This window comes from Marmota marmota, unplaced genomic scaffold (assembly GCF_001458135.2).
Source record: "Marmota marmota marmota unplaced genomic scaffold, marMar, whole genome shotgun sequence".
NCBI lineage: Eukaryota > Metazoa > Chordata > Mammalia > Rodentia > Sciuridae > Marmota > Marmota marmota.
The window spans coordinates 38,129,643-38,152,373 of NW_026000057.1; the positions used below are offsets into that span (position 1 = coordinate 38,129,643).

Genomic DNA, 22,731 nt, shown 5'->3' on the forward strand with positions numbered 1-22,731 from the left:
TCAGTCGAGTCTAATCTGACTAATTCTACCTTATGTCTCTCTCCTTAATTCTCAGATCACTTACAAAATATAAAGCTTATTTTGGTAAAAAAAAAAATTTGTAAAACTATCTTAATAAAATATAAAATATTTCTCCTAGTTTTTCCTTTTTCATATATTTGTGTTACTTATATTTAAATTGGTTAGAGTTTGTTGTTCCTATAAAGCAAATCAGTCAACCAAGAAGCAGATGTTGATTTCATTGTACAAAAATGTAAGGCTACCAGTATGTCCTCCACCTTGAAGTATTGGTTCTGGGTACAATAAAAACCAAGATCCTATACTAGCTCCACATGACTTGGTTGCCTGAACCTATGTCCTATGGATATAAGAAAACAGTGGATTTCTAAGATGCCACCTATCTCCACTCTGAACTAAAGCAGACCTTCTCTAGCTGGAAAGACTCAATGGAGAGCTGTCTATGGACACTACAAAGCATATTTAACTAGACTCTCTTAAACACTTTTTTTAGAAAGATAGTAATTGAGGCTGGACCACACACCACATTGGACCAGGAACAACCAAAAATCCTGTTTCACACAGTCTTAAGTTGATAGAATTGACTGTGCAAAGAAAAGCCTGATCCCAGGGTTTGTAGCCAAAAGAGAAATAGGAGGACTCAGAAGGATTATGGAACTGGGGAGTGGTAGGCCAGAAACAAGTTAACAACCAAGTATAATCACTTGTGACAGAAGAGACCCCAAAACTGCAGGAAATGGCTGCAACAAACGGTGAAATTGGGGACATCAGACAGAATCCCATGGAGAGTCCCAGGATATGGTGGGGGGCTAAGTTTTCAACATGCCCTCAATGTTTAGTGTAGTGACATTGCCTTCAGTGGCCACACAGCAAATGCAGAGGGAGTAACTTAGATGAATCAAACTATTAGCTTTATTGTTACTTAGAGAGTGAACCTCAAAACCCACAATTGGTTGCTCAACCTAAAAAAAAAATATCTCCTGCTACTCCATAAATAATTATCACCCATGTGAAACTAAACAGGAAATGAGAAAGCTTGGTTCATCCCTGGAGAGATGCCATGGATGTGCATTGTCAGAGCTGCCGTTACAACACGGATCACTGACTCATGGCCAGGTGCCCTGGTTGGTTACTATGCCCTTGGGGACAGAAAAGAAGGTACAGTACCTGACTATGATCTGAGTTCTAGCATTTAACAAGCTGAATGGAATCCATGTGGGAGGTAAACTATTGTCTCTGAGCAACAACTTTCAGCACCGTATCTGATATCTGCATTAGTCTTGTATCATGTTTTTGAAGATGAACATTGTTTTAGTGGGAATCTGTTCCCACTCAATCATGGGCCAATTTTTCCTCCTACGGGTACATTTGTTGACTTTGATATATCAGTGAATATATTTGTATATAGTGTTTCTTGTATATAGTTTTTCTTGTTATGAAACATTATATAGATTTGATAAGTTCTTCTTCTTTCCTAGCTCCCCTGAAACTAACAACAGCGGTATTGAGAGTTTTCTATGGGCCACATCCTGTCCAAAGCTTTTTGCATGGATTATCATGTTTTATTCTTACTCTTTCTCTAAGATCTAAGTTCAATGATCTTTATTTATCAAATGAGAGAACTGAATTTGAGAGTTTAGGTGACTTGCCCAGTGTCAAAGTCACTAAGAAAGATTTGCTTTGAGGTCTTTGTAACTTAAAATCTATAAAACCAGAAGTCTGGTGTTTCTGTCAGCATAGAATTGCTATTTCATTATTCTACTCCTATCACTCAGAGTGAGATTTTTTATTTTATTTTATGTATTTTGTTTTTTTAAACAGAGAGAGAGAGAGAGAGAGAGAGAGAGAATTTTTTAATATTTATTTTTCAGTTATCGGCAGATCGAACCCGGGCTGCACGCATGCCAGGCGAGCGCGCTACCGCTTGAGCCACATCCCCAGCCCCAATTTTATGTATTTTGTATTTATTTATTTATTTTTGAGATGAGTGGGAGACTGTGTTGACACCTCCACCGACCATTCCACCACTTTTAGGTGTCATCAATATCCCTATATGGTCTCATCAGATCTATGGGTTGAGATATCCAGTGCCTGAGGAATCAGAGAGAGAGAGTAAGCTAGCCATACTATTTTTTAAACTTTTAAAAAAATTTTATTTATTTATTTCTTCTAATTTGTTATACATGACAGCAGAATGGATTTCAATTCATAGTACACAAATGGAGCACAATTTTTCATTTCTCTGGTTGTACACAAAGTAGAATCCCATCATTCGTGTCTTCATATATGTACCTCGGGTAATGATGTCCATCTCATTCTACCATCTTTCCTACCCCCATGCCCTCTCCCTTCCCCTCCCTCCCCTTTACCCTATCCAAAGTTCCTCCATTCCTCCCATGATCTCCCCACCCCCATTACAGATAAACATCCACTTATCAGAGAGAAATTCAGCCTTTGGTTTTGGGGGATTGTTTTACTTCACTTAGCATGATATTCTATAACTCCATCCATTTACCTGCAAATGCCATGATTTTATTCCCTTTTAATGCTGGTAATATTCTATTGTGTATATATACCAAAGTTTCTTTATCCATTCATCTATTGAAGGGCATCTAGGTTGCTTCCACTGTTTAGCTATTGTGAATTGAGCTCCTATAATCATTGATGTGGCTGTGTCACTACAGTATGCCGATTTTAAGTCCTTTGCATATAAACCAAGGAGTGGGATAGCTGGGTCAAACGGTGGTTCCATTCCAAGGAATAGAATTTTCTAAGGACTCTCCATACTGTTTTCCAGATTGGTTGCACCAATTTACAGTCCAGCCATACTATTTGCTAAGTGTATTCTTGATTGCTGCTCTGTTTGGAACCAGACATGATGCTTGGCTGAGAAGTTTGAGTGCCTTTACTAACTTATTGTTGAGCAAAATATTTAAAATGCCCACCCATGGAATTCCTGGCTTCTAGAAATAGGTTAGATTTCTAGTAAGTGCAGGCTCCATAATGAATAATGCCGTACATGGTATTAAACACCCTATTCATGGGACATTAAAATTCATGAACTTTGCTCTAGCTTTGCTTTACTGTTTAAATTTCTTCACGGGGGGGTATTAGACATGTGGGGGTATTAAACTTGTGGGCTACAGGCCACGTTTTATTTTATTGTCCAAGTATGTTTAGTGTAATATTTACAATAAGATACACATTTCCAACCAAAAACAATGAGGTAAATTACTACGAAGATGTATAAAAATGTGGTCATGATATGCAGTTAAATTTTTTAAAGTAAGAAAGAAGAGTAAATTAAGAAAATGCCCACTTTTAAAGACAGGCTTATATACATATGTTTTAATCAGCTTTTTCACTACTGTGACTAAAGGATCTGACCAGAGCAGCTATAAGAAGGAAAAGTTTATTTGAGGGCTGACAGTTTCAAAGGTCTTAGTCATAGAAGGGCAGCTCCATTCCTCAGGGCTTGAAGTAAAGCTGAACATCATGGAGGGAGAGGGTGGCAGAGGGAAGCAGCTCACATCACAGTGATCAGGAAGCAGAGAGACTCCACTTCCCTGATACAAATATATACACCAAAGCCACACCCCAATTCCCACCTTCTCCACCCTCAGCCTACCACTTCAGTTACCACTCAGTTAATCCCCATAGGGGATTAATTTACTGATTGGATTAAGACTCTCACAACCCAATCGTTTCTCCTCCAAACTTTGCATTGTCTCACAAGTGAGCTCTTGGGGGTTACCTCACATCCAAACCATAACAACATATGTAATATAGGAAAAAATGACGAAAGAATTTGGACTATTGACTGCCATGTGCATCCCTATGTGGCTTTTCTAAAGTATTATGTTTTTGTTTATTCTTTCAATAATTGTATTTATAATTTCAAGCAAAAATGAGGCAAAGGAACCCTTATCCACTGTTGGTGGGAATGTAAAAATTAGTATAGCAACTATGCAGAAAAGTATTGAGTTTTCTCAAAAGTCTAAAAATAGAACTACCATATGATGCACTCCTGTGTATGTATTCAGAGGAAATGAAGAGGTACAAGATACAGAGATACCTGCATGTTCAGGTTTATTGTGGCACTGTTCATAGTAGCCAAAATATGGAATCAACATAGAAGTCCATCAACAGATGAATGAAGACAGAAAACACAGTAACATATACTAAATGGAGTATTATTCAGACACAAAGAAGAATGAAATCATGCCAGTTGCAGGAAAATGCACAGAACTAGAGAAATCTTGTGAAGTAGATACAGAAAAAAGATAAGCATTGCATGAATTCTCTCATATGTAAATCTATCTAAAGGAAAGGAAAAAGAAAAGACAACCTGAAAATAGTAGAGGGTCTACTAGGGTTGGGGAAGGGGACCAAGAGGAGAAGGAGAGAGAGGCAGATAAGAGGGGATAGTAGAGGTAAAATATGATCAAAGTATTATATATGCACATATAGAAATGTCACAGTGAAAGCCATTAATATGTAAAACTAATATCATCCATAATTATAATAAAATCAGGCCTCTAGGTTTATAATTGAAAAGTATTAGGTCACCAACTTCAGGATATTATCTTAAAAATATACAGTTTGTTGTGGAAATTAAGTTTTGCTGGGTATTTTCCTTTGACATCATCAATGTTTTCATTTTTTATTTTATAATTCTTAGAAACCCAATTCTGAAAAGTCAAACTCCTCCCCCCCGCCCCCCGCCCAAAGAATCAGGCAGGAGCTTTTTTCAGTGTTCTGAACACTGCTTGAAACAGACAAGCCCTTAAGAAAATGAGCAAGAAGGGGCCAGGGCTGCAGCTCAGTGGTAGAGCACTTGCCTAGCACTGTGAGACAATGAGTTCAAACCCATCACTGCAAAAATAAAGAAATAAAAATAATAATAAAGAAGATGAGCAAGGAGTGGGACATCTTGGCATATGGCTGATTAACAGCCCTGAGATGCTCCTACTACAAACCATTCGAATCCAAAATATATCAGATCTGGAGCAACCAGGAGTGGTAGGGTAGGGTTGGGGTGGGGCAGGGGTAGACAGGGCAGAGCGCTGGGCACAGGATAGGTGTAGCCTATGTGTTGAACATTAAAAGTGTATGTAGGCTTGTAGTAGTCAGATGACATCCACAGAGGATAAAGTGATTTAGATTTTTTTCAAATTGAGAAATCAACAAAGCTCCAAAAATGTTTCTTGTGAAGAATTTCAGCATTTTATCTAATAGCTCAGTCTTTTTTTTTAATCTAGAAATTTGTGGGATTCTTTTGGAACTATGTATGAAAAGAACGTACAGCCAAACATGGTGGTGCATACTAGTAATCCCAGCGGCTCGGGAGGTTGAGGCAGGAGGATTGTGAGTTCAAAGCCAGCCTCAGCAATTTATTGAGGCCCTCAGCAACTCAACAAGACCCTGTCTCTATAAATAAAATATTTTTTAAAAGGGCTGGGGATGTGGCTCAGTGGTTAAGAACCCCAGGATCAATCCCTGGTACCAAGAAAAGAATATACATTTTATAATTGAACTTAAATTTCATATCAGCATATTATTAGTTCATTTAATAAATTCTTGAGTACATTCTATGTACCAGGCTCTGTGCATAGCAATGAACAAAACAGAAGAAGTCTTTGTGTTTATAGGATTTATAATCTAGACCTGCACTAATCAATAAATCTGATAGCACTAGACACATAGGACCTGCTTGCCCATTAAACTGTGTCAAGTTGAAATGTGCTATAAGTATAAAATACATACTGAATTTCCAATACTTCTAATATCGAATTGATATTTTTGTACTGTTACATGTTGAAATTATAATATTTCAGACCTATTAATGATAGAAAGTATATTGTTAAAATTAGCACCACCTGTTTCTCTTTACTCTTTTAATGTGGCTTCTAGAAATTACTGGATTACCTATTCATCTTAAATTGTATTTCTATCAATAGCACTTGTTTAGACCATAAGTTCTCAAGCCTCCCTGTACTCAGAATTATATGGGAGGCATTAAAGATACAGATTCCCAGTTTCCTCCTGTAGAGATTTTTATTCTGTTAGTCTGGGCTGGGGCTCTGGTGCTGGTATTTCTTTTTAAACCTCCCAACTGAGACAATATGTAGTTGTTCGATAGACATAAATCCGTAGGAGACACAAATCTGCTTCAGCTGCCTGGGAAACATCCACTGAGCTACTCTCTTTGTTTGTAATGGTTTAATGCATTCTCAAACTGTTTGATACTTCTTTCTTCAAGAAGTTAGGCTAAAGTCCCCTTCTTTTCTCTGTAGACAGGTCTTAATGACAGACAGAAATGATAATGTGTGACTTCCATGTCTAAGCCATAAAAAGCATGTAGCTCCTCTTAGCTTTCTCTCTCTCTCTCCCCTTACTGGTCCCTGGAGAAGCCAGCCATATTGTGGGGGCATTCAAGTAGCCCTGTGGAGAGGACCTCTGGCTGGGGAACTGAGGCTCCCTCCAACAGTCAGTAGAAACTCAACAGGTGTCAGTGAACCTCCATGGAAGGAGATCCTCCAACCTCAGTCAAACTTTCAGATGACTGATTGCAAACCCAGCCCCCGTCTTGATGGAAACCTGAGAAACTGAATCAGAACCATCCAGATAAGTCATTCCATCATTCCCAGGTTTCTGACCTAAGAGACCAGGCAAAATAATAAACATTCTTATTTTAAGTTGCTAAGTTTTTAAGTCATTTCTATGCAAAAATAAATACCTAATAAACTGTGACACTGGGCTCCCTGCTCCTCACCATTTCTTCACCAAGGCCATCTGCCAATGGTGAACCACCCTGGCAGCTCAGAGCCATTCTAGAGAGTGCTGCACAGCTCTCCCAGTCAAGGGGAGGGCCCAGTTATCTCAGACAACTATGTGGCTTTGATGACCCTCCCACAGGGCAGATACCCAGGAAGGTACCTTGGTGCCTGACTGCAGCTTTGACACCCCACTGTACTTACACAACATGGTACTTAGTGAGGACACACAAGAAAATTTTCTGGATCCTTTGATTTTAGCTACAGAAATCAATTTGATGTGTCCCTCTCCTTCTTCCTTTCAATCTGTTTTCAGTTTCCTTAGCCGCCATCCTAAAACAAAGTTTACCTTCAGATAGATCTGTTTACACACACACACACACACACACACTTCAAACATTTCCTGCTTCTTTCTTCATTTGTCCTCAGACTTACAGCTGTGACTGTCTGTGATGATGATTTTACCCTGTCCCAAACACAGTCCTACCATTCACATCCCCTACGCTGCCTGGCTCATAGGCGGTCCTCTGAGAAAGTGGTACCATGCACATTTCGCTTGGGATTTCTCCTGGAGGAAACAATAAGGAAAGCATTGTGTCATTCTTGGTCAACTCTTAACAGAAAGAACTATTGTAGATTTGTGGTCTTGGTCATGAAATTCTGCTCTAGTTCATTTGGCAATAATACTAACAGTAAAGTAATAATGCCCAACTTCCTTTTTTGACAACATTGTTTTAAGTTAAAATTTCTTCAGCTTAAAATTGTTTTAAGATTTATAAGGGAAGGAGTAAGTTTCAACTCACTGGATCCCCCAAGTTGCTCAAAACGAACACCTAAGTATCAACATTAATCAAATGCTTCATGCTTTTTTCCAGGGCAAAAGTGGAAACAAAGATGACTTTATTCCTAGAGATTTTTTTCCTCTCATATTTTTGCCTGGCCTGAAATCAGACTCGTGTTCTAAAAAGGAGCGATTAAGTGCAGACCTCTGTTTTAACAGGATGTATTTAGGGCAGCCAAGAGCATTCTAAGTTGAAAGGTCTTAATCAGAAAGAAAAAATGATTACTTGCCTTGACACATGTCACTTATTGTTATGAGGCACAGTCCATATAAGCAGATGATATTTCAGTTTTGCATAAATAACCAAATCCCCCACCTCACTCCAGCCCCTGCCCCGACTATAAATCTGCAGAGCATCTAACTCTAAGCCCCTTGTGTCTGGGACCTCCACCATGCTGCCAAAGGGTAATTCACCTCTCCACCCACCCACACACTTTTTTAAATCTTCTTCTACTCCAGAGTCTTTCCTTATTCTCTTTAACCTCGAACGGACGATCCATGTATTTCAAAAGATTCCTTGTTATTGAACTAATAACTGGAAACTCACCAGCCTACATTTTAGACTACTGAGCTTCACCTCTTTCAATAACAGACAAAGAAGTCCACCAATGTTGTTTACCCGCCTCGGCTTGTGTTTGTCTAATATTTGAATGGGGTTTTGTTATCATTAGACATTCCTGAACAATCGCTCTCCCAACATCAAGCACACGGAAAGGAACCGCGAGGTGAGATGCGGTGGGGGAGGGAACCAAAGCGGCGCCGGCGCAGCCCTCCCTGCTTGCTCAGCACCATCTAGTGGCCGCTGCCGGGAGCCGGAGACCAGAGATCGGAGTGAACGTCCATCCTCGCAGACGACACGGGCAAGCAGGTGCGTCTTGTGTGGATCACACACATACCCATTGTGAATTATTCACAATAAATGTTTAATCTTACTATTTAATCTTACGTCGTCTCGCATTCAGTCCTTAACTCCTTCTTGACCTGTGAGCTGGGAATGCAGTAATTTTAATATCATCAAAGCAAGTGGTGCCTGGGAAATGCACACAGAGAACGTTCCAAAGTTAGATGTAAAAAAAAAAAAAAAAAAGAATGACATTCTAACATGACCCTTTATTTATGGTTTTATTAGCCCTCAAACAACATTAGTATAAAATGAACTGATATATATATATATATATATATACACACACACACACACACACACACACACACATTCAAACTCCGTATCAAATTTTGTCAAAGATATACTGAAGAAAATTAAACTTTTATGCATGACTCAGAGTTGTTAATTATGAACTCTATTTACAAAGTTCTCAGGAACAATTATAATTTGGAACTATTGGTTTCTACACTAAATGGTTCTATTCCAGTAAGTTCTTGTCTCTTCGAAGCTTTTTTTCCTTCTTCATTACATTCAAAGTAATTTTACCTTCTTGTAACACTCCACTGGACCACATTCCTTAACTTTTTTATTTCTTTTCAAATGGTAAACAATCATATAACCAAATTTAGTAGGAAAATGGCTCATTTATGGTAATACATTGTATTAGATGAAATTTGTGACAACATTTTTGCCAGTCTTTTCCCACTTTATCCTGAGCTTTCAGAAAATTGGAAAGTTAATTGTTTAGTACAATATATTTGGGTCTACTACGTGTTAAGGTATATAGATTTGTAGAGAAAATGTAGAAAAAGCCCAACTCAATTGGTACAACGATCTAGGCAGATACCATATTAAATGCTCCCAATGATACTGTTCTATCAATTTCATTTCATGTCTAGTTTATAGACTGCTTCCATTTGGAAACCAAGTAGAGATAAATGAGAATTAACCAGACAGACATTCCTTACTTTCTACACAGTCACAAACTCCTTTTGAATGGACAATTTAGTAGCTGAGACAAGCTGTGGAAATAATAATCATCCAGGATATTCTAACCCTGTTCTAGGAGAGCAAGTGGCCTCCTAGACACTAGCCATGCTTACAGAGTAAAGCCCTGGTATAGAGTGAAGCCCGCCAGGGTCCCATATCATAAATGTGATTCGCTTCCCAAAGTCGGAACCCCTTCTGTGCAATCTGATGCATATATCACGTGGAAAGCCCTCTTTAATAAACAGAACACAAGAATATGATAAGAAAGGGAATATTTAAGAATAGTCTTACAAAGATGAAAAATACTACAAACACCACAAAATCCAGGTTAATAGAATGGATTTGATGTCTTCAATAAAAAAGAGGCAGTGCAGTACAGTGTCTGAGAGTTTGGGCCACTTCACTGGGTGGCTTTGATAAATATCAACCTCTTTGCATCACAGTTCCCTAATAACTAAATCTCAAAGCTGTTGGGGAGGAGTAATTCAAAGGTTAATATAGCACACTTAATACTGTGCTTATTTTGTTGTTTCTCTTCTGAATTGTTTTGCTTTAAATATTAATAATGATACAAAAAATTAAATTTAAATTGAAAATCCAAATGATGCAGATGCATGCGTAACCAGGATTGGAAACCACCAGACCACACTTGGACCCAAAGTGTGCAAAAAAATTGTTAGGAAATGTCTTGGAGATGAGGTGAGAGGGAATATAATATAATAATTCTTAATATAATGAAAAATAAATATGTTAATTTTAAGCTTTGATGCCACAACTGATGGGTTTAAAGACTTGCTTGGTAATGCTTCTAAATCTGTGCAAAAAGTTTAAGAAAAGTGATTTTGATTTAGATTAAAATCTAGGCTAGCACAAAGGGACTTGGCCAAATTTCAAACACTACAAAGCTTCAGCCTTTTGCAGGAGGTATCTTGAATGGGATATGGCATCCAGGGTCTTGTTCTCTCTGTGAGACAGGCCTGGGTATTAGACATATCCATGGGTTTAAGTTTTGTCCCTTGCAGTCCACGTGACTTTGGGAAAATTATTAACTTCTCTGAGCAATGAGTTCTCTGCAAAATAAGAATATTAATCTTGTCAACCATATGGCTTTGCTATAAGCTTGAATGAGAGCAAACAGCATGCTGTCAGCATGGTTCTGACACTCAAAACACTGGATAAGTTAGTTTTTATTATCATTATTATTCTTGGTTAAGAGTGTGAAGTTTTTATTTTGAATTTTTTTTTGTTTGTTTTATGATAGTTTCATTCATATCTTGGGCCTTCCTGTGTATAACTCAATCCTCTGAGTCACTGACACGGATTTAAATACATAGAGTCCTTATCACCCCAAACCGCTCATCTTTTAATGTTCTACAGGCAATGTCTGGTTTGGGGGCATTTATTGGAGAAAATTTCATCCAACTAATCTACAGAACCCTAAAACTGAAGTCTATTTCATTGTATTTTCATGACTATTGGCCAAGCTACACCCTGCATTTGGAACACCACCCATGAGAAGAAGAGATTTCTGAACATTTTGTGTTGGTCTTTCAATAGTTAATCTGAAATCAAATGTATCAGTTGCTGAGAAAGCTGAAAATACATTTCTAACCTTGAAATGTCTAAGCCAAAGATCGGATAATTGTGTATTGGATCAACGTGTTTCCATATAAGTGCCAAATCATTACAACAGAAAATTCAGCATCCACTGAGTCAGAGGAGGCATTATAATGAAGAAACAGAGTCCATGAGCTTGTCAGTAGCTGCAGTTTGCTAAGGGGAGTTCAGCGCCAGATTAACTCCTCAAATCCCTAGATGACTCAGTCTATGTCAGGATAGTTTCATAGACTAGAAAATATTACTTAATGTACAGTTTTATTTTTTTTTTACTTCCAGTGTTCTGTTGTGATTCAGATGAATAAAAGTGGATTTTTTAAAGCAAGTTGCTTCAAAAGTAGGTTTCAGTGAATTTGCCAAACAGGAATCACCTTGTCTGTGATCTTGTTCTCATTTAGCTTTACACTAAATCACTGTTTTGTTATTTTTAAAAAACTTTTCATGCAACTCAGGTTTTTGTTTGTTTGTTTTTGTTGTTGTTGTTGTTGTTGTTGTGTGTGTGTGTGTATGGTGTTTAAGAATTCGAGTATAGACTTTGAAAAGTGTATTCACTAAATATCTAATTTTAAAACTAACCCTTTTCTTTTTAAATTATTTTTGTCATCAAAAACTTAGATTACTTTTGGATGAGGCAGAATAAAGCCTAAAGAAATTATGGTTTGTCATATCTCTAATTACTTCATGGAACTTGGCTTTAGTGAAAAAGTAACATTTAGAAATAAAACAGATTTCTTTTTCTTCCATCTCTATTAGGATTCTACTGGTTGCAGTGACAAAGAATACAAAACAAAGTGGTTTAATGAGATGAAGACTGATTTGTTCACATAACTGAAGTATCAAAATTAAGCCAGGGTGCGTATTTCTTTCTCTGTTTCTTACTCCTATCTCTGGGCTCAGTTAATCAGAAAAACAGCTTCCACCAGCTTTTGGAACTTCACCTTACCAGCTTCTAATTCAACAGACAAGAGCAAATGTCTTTTCCTAGCATTCTTGGCATAAATTCTGATATTTGTTCTGGCTGAATCCACTTACCTCACAAGACTGCCCTTCAATCCATCTCGATGATCAGGGAAATGCAGCTTGTTGATTGGCGCAGAGCAATCATGTGCTCCCACAGCAGGCTGCACAGACCTATGCAGACTGTATAAATAGCAAGTGGAGCCTCCAGGAGTAGATCTAGTCATTAAAGCCAGAGTTGTAGCTGGAAGGATGGGAAAATGGATACTTGGGAGACAAACAACTAATACTTGCTTTAACTTAAATCTTACTTCTCACCAAATCCCAGTTATTAGACAAACAACTAGTATTTACTTAACTTGAATCTTCCTTCTCTGCATTCATACCACTCTGAAACCAGAAACATTTTCTTGGGGGTGGCAGATACGGACACTACTCTTGTTCCTTCGCTGCTTCTGAAAAACAATTTTAACTTCCCATGGCCCATGGAGTGCTTTTCAATCTGAGTATATGCCTTCAAAGATTATGACAGTGTTCTAGATGACTAAAATATAGACAAAATGGGCAATGTCTTTTTTGGCTATCTATTTTACTTGAAGATTTAGAAAAATATATTCTTTATCATTTTGAACCAAACACATTATGAAGTAGGATAGCAAAATTAATCCAAATACACCACAAGACTTCAAATAAATTGTGCCTCCAATTCATGTTTAAGTGCTATGTCCTATGTCCTTCTGATGTGCAAGTTTACTTCCTTACAAAATAAAAGTCCAAATTATTAGCTGGACCCACCAGGTTATTTGCAATCCCAAAGCAATCTCTGTAGCTTTGTCTCCTTCTCTCTTCTCATATACATTTCCTGCTCCCTGAACTATTCACTTGTCTCCCAAATTTTTCTTTACTTTACATGCTTATCCATATTATATTCTTTGTCAACGATGGCCTTTCCTGCTCCACTTATATCCCAGGAAAGCTTTTTTTCTTTTTAAAATTTATTTATTTATTTATGAACTGGGGATTGAACTCAGGGAGCTGTATCACTGAGCTGTATCTCCAGTCCTTTCTATGTTTTATTTGAGGCAGGGCCTTTCTTAGTTGTCCAGGCTGGTCTGGAATTTGTGAACTTCTTGCCTCAGACTCCTGAGCTGCTAGAATTATAGGCATGTGTCACCATACCCAGCTATGCCAGGAAAACTTTTATTCAATCTTCAGTACCCAATGCAGGTATTATTTCGATATGAAGACATGTTACAACCAAATATTTTTTCCTTTGGTTATATTTTTCCTAATTTTTTGGCAATGAGTCATCTCTCAACTTTTGATTCCTAGGATATTTCATTTAGTCCATTTTTATTGCATGCAGTACATAACAGATGCTCCCAGATTTACAACAGGGTTTCATCCTAATAGACACATCACAAATTGAAGACATTGTAAGTTGAAGATGCATTTAGTACACCTAACCTAACCAACAGTATAGCTTAGCCTCACTTACCTTAAATGTGCTCAGAACACTTACAGTAACCTACAGCTGGACAAAATCACACACTTACTGGTTGAATTGATACACAATATAAATTTTTTAACATTTAATACTAGATCCTAACAACATTATAAGTTGTTTTCTGAAATTAAGGAAGGGGGGCATGTAGATTAGAGAAAAATAAGCAGTGATTACAATGGGCCATTTATGCCATTTATGGGGCTCTTCTCTCTAAGCACGCTAAATACGGGACTGAGTTCCTGATGAAGAGAGGACTGAGCTTGAAGGCAATGGCACTGGTGTAGTGCAGATGTCTTTGGCTTCCAGAAACAGAAAGCCTCAACTTAATCAATTTAAGAAATAAAGATAATTTGAGAAGTATGTTTGGCACAGTCAAACACCAAAGTTGGTCTCCAGATTCCTTCTGTCCTTCCTTTCTGCAGTCCCGGAATATCTGCTTTTTCTTTGACCAGCTCTCTTCCTAGTTATAGGATTACTTCCAGAGTTCCAGGATGTTCTGTCATGCAGGTGTGACAATGTTCAGTGAAGAGGGGGCCTGTCTCTTCTTCATCACTCTTTTAATAATAATAAACAGATCCCATACTTCCCCATAAATTGCATTAGCTAGAATTGAGCCACTTGTTTATGTTCAGACCAATCCTTGACAATTGAATGACTCCCAGGATTGGCTAAGCCCAATCACTATGGAGTTGGGAATGGTGCCAAAAAAAGGATGTGTGAACATCTTTATAAAAGATTTTGGGCAGGTGCAGTGGTGTATGCCTCTAATCTAGTGACTCAGAAGGCTAAGGCAGGAGGATCACAAGTTTGAGGACAGTCTCAGCAATTCAGTGAGACCCTGTCTCAAAAAGTAAAAAGAGGTAATGATGTAACTCAGTGGTAAAGCATCTCTGGGTTCAATTTCCAGTACCTCCACCCCAAAAAGTAAGACTTGGGTTGCAAAAAGAAATATAAATTTCAGAGGGTGACTGGCATCAAGTTTGATTTTGTACCAGCAAAAGTTCTATCTGTACCAGCAAAACCAGTTTTGTCTCTGATTGCATTTGATTTTATTCTCTTCTAGGCATGAGCCATTGCTGTAGGGAAGTTGGTTAGCAGGGTCTTCCATAGACTCTTTTATCATTTGCCAGTGAAGAATAATTTTTGAAGCAATGAAAGAGTTGCAATTCAAAGGTAGATAAGATCCTGTTTTATGGACATCCAGTTTAGAAAGACATTTACCCACATTGTTAAAAATCTTGCCTTAATGCTCTGTGGAAAAGGCAAGATATGAAAATTTAATTTATTTATTTTATCACTCTAACTATATAGATTTTTTCAATTTGCCTAGGAAAAAAAAGATTGGAAAAAAAGTAGTCTACAATAGTGATTGTGTTGCATGGTTTGATTAGTTTTGTAATATGATTTTACTATGACACAAAATTTTTTTAAAAAGTATAAACTCATTATTTCTGTCTTTGATTTTTTATAATTATAACTCCATTGAACAGAATACAGTTTTGAATGTAGTATGTTATATATATTTTAATTATTATACTGTTGTCTAATATTATATTTTATATTTCTAAGAATGCAGTCTTAGAAACAGGCAATTAAAAATATTTTATTTCTAAATTGCTTTAAAACTTTAGACACCCCCTCCCTGAGTGACAGCCATTTGTTTCCCTCTCCTACTTCTCTTATTTACTAAAGCCATATCCCAGCTCTCTCACTCTCTCCTCATACCATGTGAGGAGACAGTGGAAAGGTTAAAAAAAAAAAGCTGTCTGCAAGCCAGGAAGTGGGCTTTTGCCAGAGAGCAAATTATCCTGAACCTTAATGTTGGACTTCTAACCTCCACAACTGTTAAGAAAATAAAATTTTTGTTATTTATTCCAAAATTAAAAAAAAAACTATATCCCTCTATAAAAGTATGACCCAAGACTTTCTTTGACCAATCTCTTAAACCTTTCTGAGATTCCATAATAACAGCCTCAGGTGCTGGCATAGTACTTATGGTCTATGTCTGACTAAATCCGTGATAATCATATTTAATGTAACTTTTGTTTATTGTGTGAAGTTTTGTTTGAGGCAAAGCAAATGTCTTAGATGAGGCTGAAATGACAAATACCATAGACTAAGTGGATTAAAAAACAAATGTTTATCTCCCAATTCTGGAGGTTGAGAGGGCTAAGCTCAAGGTGACAGGAGATTGGATGTCTGAGGAGGCTGCTCCTCCTGGTTTGCATGGTGACCTTCTTGCTGTATCCTCATATGGTAGAGCAAGAGACCATCTTTGATGTCTCTTTAGTGTCAGGAGGGCACTAATCCTAGTGTGGGGGCTCTACCATCACACTCTAATGTGTCCCACCCACTGGTCCCACCTCCAAATTCCACCCCATTGGGGATTTGAGCTTCAAAATATGCACTTCAAAGGTGGGCAGGCACAAAAGTGCAGTCTGCAGCTTTTTGTTTGGTTTCTCATTGCATTGGATTTTCTTCTCTTCCAGGTCTGAGTTGTACTTTTCCTTTTTCTGAGCTCTCCTCCCTCATCCCATCTACAAGTCCAACACATCGACATCCATGACAGGATTCAGTTTTGGATTCCTTCCTCACCACTGCCAAGTCCCGTGTGCTTCCCATCAATTCCTTCTAGAACATCTAGAATCATGCCAGAGCTCTGGGAGAGAAATGCCTGTTCATAGGGAACAGAAAAGCTATTCCAGCTACAGAAAGGACTTTCCCACGAGGAAAAAAAATGTTTCCTTAATTCATGGGCTTTTCTCACTCTCAGGGATATTTGTGATTTAACTAAACCATACAAGATTATTTTAACTTCTTTATTTATCAGATAGAAGAGCAAGGTAAGAGTTGTTAGATTCATTTTTCCATTCCATTTTTGGCAGTAAGTACTTTGCTTCCTCCCCCATCAGGAAGGAAGTCTGTGGGTGTACCATAATTTCATGTGCTGTTAAGCAGCCGAGGTGGTCAAAGTTTGAAAGCAGCTGCTCATACAGACCTGAGTCCATCTTTGGTTGGTCTCCAGGTCACCATTCTCTTGACCACTACTGGTAACTTCTACAAAGGCTCCTCCTCTTTACATTCCCAACCTCTGAATATAGGAGTGCTTGGAATTTCAGCCCTTGGATTTTTTTCCTCTAGTGAATCTACCTGCTAGGATCTTCCTTCTCTGGCATCATCTCCCTTTGACTTTAAATATCAAGTATTAGCAGATGTTCCCAAATTTCTATCTCTAGCCTGAACAGCTTTCTGAACTCCAAATTCCTCGCTCCTCTTGGATCTAAAACTTAACATGTTCAAAACTGAATTCTAGATTTTTCTCCCTAACTTGGTTTCTCTCTACTTTTCCCATCTCAATAAATCACAACTCCACTCTTCCAATTTGCTCAAGCAAAAGCTTTGAAGTCATCCTTGAATCATCTCTGTTACAGATCCACCAGCAAACCCTTTTTTGCTGTTACCTTTAATATCTATTCAAAATCTGACCATTTCTTACCACCACCACCTTAGGGCAAGCACACCCTCCATCCTGGATTGTCAGAAGAGCACCCTGACTGGTTCCTATGATTGTCCTCCTTTCCTTCTGCTGTATATTCTCCACAAAAGGAACTGTCCCCTTAAAATGTATCACACCATGTCAATCCTGTTCACAACCCTCGAAAACATCCCATCTCACTTATGAAAATAAACGGCCACATCCTTTCCATTGTACCAGGCCTAGAAGGCCCTACGTGACGTGTTCCCCTGCTATTATTCTGACTTATTCTGCTAATCGTCTCCTCACGTAACCCACTCCGGTCAGAGTTGCCTCAGCCACTAAGCACTCCACACGGTGTCCCAGGTGCTGACTCCTTTTTAAAACAGAAGGAAACAAAATCTTGGCTGGGTGTGGTGGTACATGCCTGTGCTCCCAGGTACTTGGAAGGCTGAGGCAGGAGGATAGCAAGTTGGAAGCCAGCCTCAGCAAGGGTACAGTGGTGGTTACCAGAAACTGGAGCGGTCATAGGGGAAGATACAAAATTACATTTTGACAGGAGGAATTAAAAAATTCAAGAGATTTAGTATCATATAGGGTGGTGACTATAGTTAATGATAATATGTTTTACTCTTAAGCAAAAGCTTTGAAGAAAAATGGTAAGCGAATGGATGATAGGTGTTTTCCCCACAAAAATGACAGCTATGGGCTGAGTGCAGTGATGTATGCCTATAATCCCAGAACCTACAGAGGCTGAGGCAGGAGGATCGCAAATTCAAGGCCAACCTAAGCAACTTAGCAAGATCCTGTCTCAAAAAAAAAAAAGGCTGGGGATGTGGTTCAGTGGTAAAGTGCCCTTGGGTTCCATGCCCAGAACTCAAAGGAAAAAAAAAAGACAATTATGGGCTGTAATGCATGTGTCAGTTAGAGTTAACCTTTCCATGATGTACATGTACTTCAAAACATTGTGCTGTGTTCTATAAATACACAATTTTATCTGTTACTTTAAAAAATAAAATTGAACATTCTTTAAAAAAAAAGAAGAGGAAAATTGACCTTATCTTTTCAAGCTTTACATTTTTATGACTTTTTTTTTTAAAAAAAATCTTTCCTTCTATAAAGTTTTCTTCTCGTTTTGTGTCTCAATGAAATTGAAAGTTTCACTTTTAATTTTATTCTCCAATAAAATTATTCTCCAGCTTTCAAATATGGGCAAGTCATAGGATATTGCTATATTACCTATAAGTTTAGCCAGACACCAGTGTCTTTACAGGAGATCAGAAAAATAGCTTAAATACAGTCTCTGTCATTACCTAAGAAGAAACATTATGATAGGGAGTTTTAAGAGCATTCAGAAATTGATTTGTAAAAATTAGTTTTCTTTTTTATATGCATACATGGAAATTTACCCATGACTCACAATCTTGAATCAATCCAAATTTAGCCTTTTACTTTCATTTTATTTTGTGTAAAAATGGACTCTTTATGTAATGCCTTGTACTATGGGTCTTCAGATACCCACAACTTAAAATGGTTTGACTTGTGAACTTTTTTTTTTTTTCTCTGTGGTGCTGGGGATTGAACCCAGGGTCCTGTGCATGCAAGGCAAGCACTCTACTGACTGAGCTATATCCCCAGAACTGACTTGTGAATATTTGACTTTATAATGGTTCAAAAGTAATACAAACTTAGTAGAAACCACAGTGTGAGCTTCGGATTTTTATCTTTTCCTGGATCAGTGATATGTGCTCACAAGAGGATATCTTGTGATGCTGGGCAGTGACAGTGACCCCCAGTTCCCGGTTACCCACAGGCTTACTAGAGTAAACAGTCCACACACTACACCAGACCATGTGGCTAAGCTAGGATGTTATGTGTATTAAGTACATTTTATTTTATGATGCTTTCAATATCTGGTAGGTTTATTGGGATGTAATCCCATCATAAATTGAGAAGTATTTTCTCTTGCTTGCTTTTTCTTCTATTGCAATGTTTGGAAATAGAGACCTGAGAGATATTTGAATACTTAGCAGTGAAAGCTGTTAAAGACAGAATATCAATTCCTGGGCTGTTCCTATCGGGGTGCACAATGAAATACATAATTGAATTCTCTGTTCTTTCCATTTCCTTAATTCAATGAAGTTAGTCAGAAAACAACACACTTATATTTCATGGCTCATGTACATGTTTTTGTTTCCTAGTGTCCCCCTTTGGGCTACATGTTCTTTTTGCTAACACCAGTTTAAACTGGCGAGACTTCAGGCGAGTGGTTTCCCAGTCCTGACTTTACAACTGGCGGGGAACTGATGGTCCAGCTCTTCCTAGAGATCAATTCAATATTTTGAGTCTATACACATATCTTGGTTATTTTGTTACCATGTCACCAAAGCCCATTAGGAAGGAGGGGGAATGCCATTATTTTCTACCGTCTCTTTTGTCAACTAACAAATTATTTTAATCCACAAAAGAAAAATGAAACTCTCTGGGTGTGATGGTGCATGCCTGTAATCCCAGTGACTCTGGAGGCCAAGGTAGGAGGATCCCAAATTCAAGACTAGCCTGGGAAACTTATTGGGACCTTGTCTCAAAAAAAAATATAAAAGGAGTGGTGGGGTGTAGCTTGGGGAAAGAGCATCTCTGGGTTCAATTCTCAATACCATAATAATAATAATAATAATAATAAAGAAAAAGAAAAATGGGCCATAGAAGTGTTTACTTTTAGAAACTAAAATCAAGTCGACTCTCAAGATGTGTTTGGCCCTTTAAACACCATGGTGGTGCCCAGAAAGATAGCTGGGTGGGGCTGCATGCCCTTCATATAAATTTCAACACCTACACTTGGGTCCCAAAGTAAATATTTTTAATATTGTTTCATTCCAGACTGTTCAAACACGCATTATATCAGCTTGTCTGCATATTCTAATGTAATAACACAAAAAGTTTCCAGCAGCTCATTCTCCGTGTTTTTTCACCAAATATTAATTCCTTGTTACGTGTATTCCACCTCTAAATATTACAACGGAAAAAGATTTCAAGATGTAGTACTCACCAGCACCATATTTTTGAGGGGTTCAGAACCAAATCTATGTTAAAGAAAACACCACAGTTTTCCACACAGATACAAGATGGCCTCCAACCCTCTTCCCCTAGTTTCCCCCTGGTCCCTCAATGGGGGTAAGTTGGGTCCACCCTCCTGCTGTTTATCAGGAACTCTCAGAGCCATTGATGAATATGGGTGTTCTCCTCATCTTACTTCTCTGAAAGAAGTAGATAGGGCAGAGGTGCCACCGACTGGAAGAGTGGAGGAATGAAAGCAGCCCCACAGGAAACACCTTTTGTCCCCAAGTCCTCCTGGAGACGGTGTGGAAACCCAGTGGGTCAATATTGCTAACCCCTAACTTTATGACCTCTGATCAGTCTTTGTTCCAGGGTTTCCACAGAGTTTGATAGAATTAATAGTTTTTCTCACTCCAATAAGAACATTTTAAAGAATGGTTTAGGTATGGTGGAAATGACAGGAAAAAATGGAATAAAAAAAGCTCAGTGGCAGAGCGCTTGTCTAGCAGGCCTAAGGCCCTGGATTCTATCCCCAACACCATTAAAAAAAAATACACCCACAAATACACACACATAGTTTCTTATATTTTCTGTCAAATTATTTTTTATAAATTTGTGTTTTAAAAAATTTACCACAGCATATAGGGCTGGGGTTGTGGCTCAGCAATAGAGTGTTTGCCTAACACGTGTGAGGTCCTGGGTTTGATCCTCAGCACCACATATAAATAAATAAAATAAAGATATTGGGTCCACCAATAAAATTTAAATAAAAATTTTAAATTTTTTTTTAAATATACCACAGCTTTTTTTTCTTTTAGCATTCTCTTCTCTTAATTGGTATAAAATAAGCAACAATATCCTCCTTTGAAGCCTCTGTATGTAGCCTGTAGTTCGAAAAGAGGAAGCTTTAACCCTCTATGAGGTGAATGCCAGGAATTGAAGAGTGACTTACCAAAAGTCATCCAGGAAGCTGGCATGTGTGTGTTTGTAAAGGAAGAAGGACAGAGCCAGGGTGTTTTGTGTCATGTAAGGACACACGTTGACCTTTGACATGGAAACAGGTAGGACTATTATTCCTATACCACACTTCCAAGTTAGAAATTTAACCTCACCTTTGGCCATTCATACCCTCATGGCACAATAAAGAGTCCACATTGATTAGGCACAGAACCACTGACCCTTAAAAGTTGTAACAAAACTGCCACCATTTATTTCCTCCTTCCATTTAGTTCATTCCTGACCTCAGACAAGCCCAGTGGTTTCCCAGTGGTCACCTGGAGATGCAGGATTAGAACCAGGTATCTTCTTTGGTCTTCTCTGGAGACATGAGATTACAACCAAGTATCTTTTTTGGTTATCTCAGTGCTAACCCATTCCCTAAACTACTCTTTTTTTCTGGGAAATAACATTTAAATTGCAAGCTACGAGAAGACCATGTATCTTAATATGACTGGTAAAATGTCCAAGTCAAAGCAATAGAAAATACCAACCTCAGATACAGAAGCCCTAGAATCAAGGCTTGACTATGCTTCTAATCCTAGACAGTCATTCTGTGAAATGGGGGAATTGGATTTTATGACTGATGGTCTCCTTCAGTTCTAGGTTGTGCACCCAGAAATATTTGGCAATGAACCTACACTGTGGAAACACCTGTGCCAAGACTTCCCATCCCGGCAACACTGCCTCCTTGCTCTTCCTCGGCCCTGCCCAGCACATCCTCCTCTGCTCTGACAGCCCCAGCCTAACCCAGAGACTGTACCTGGTCCCATGTCATTGCCTGTTTTCTCATTCCTGAGAGATTAAAACAATTGTCATTTACATTTACATTCAGAACACCCAGACCTGTGTATTGTCCTAGAGAAGGGGGTGTTCCTCTTCAAGAAAGCAATAAAATATGCCTCTCCATTTGTGTTTTCAGAGTTTTTAAAAGAGCAGTGTGCTTGTTATTTAAATGTTATGATATGCAGACAGAGGGAAAAAAATACAGTCAGGGTACAGTGGCTACACTGGGTTTTGCTCCAAAAGCAGGAAATAGCTTGGCCAACCTGAAAATAAAATATGCTTCTCTTAAGCAGTTAAGCTTGTTAGACTCCCGGTCTGGTGGCAGGAACAGTGTTGAATACATAATGTGGATATGCTAATGCTCCTTCTTTTTCCAGAGACTTTTTTTCCCTATCATTTTCTTATTTTTTTAAAACCCACAAAAGATTCCAAACTACAAAAAAGGATGATGTGCTGATGTTTCAACCATCTTTTCCCCTCCAGATTTATTTCCCCAGTTGCCCCTACTCAGGCACACCCTCAGGGAAAGGAAAGCTCTCAGCCCACCAACTTCCGGCTGTCTCAGAAGAAACCCACTTTTCCAGAAAAGCTTCTAAGTAGGTCACTTCCCTTTTCTAGCTTCTCTACAAATTCCCTATGCATACTTGTCCTCTACTCTACTTTGAAAATTGAATGACCACCAGGTGTGGTGATGCATGCCTGTAATCCCAGCAACTCAGGAGACTGAAGCAGGGGAATCGCAAGTTCAAGACCAGGCCTGGGCAACATAGAGAGACCCTGTCTCAAAATAAAAAATAAAAAAGGGCTGGGGATATAAACTGAGTGGTA

General features: G+C 38.3%; 1 pseudogene; it reads left to right on the forward strand.

Annotated features, from left to right (window-relative positions):
* Positions 1-22,731, forward strand: part of LOC107141218 — a 110,437-nt pseudogene that overhangs the window by 15,559 nt on the left and 72,147 nt on the right.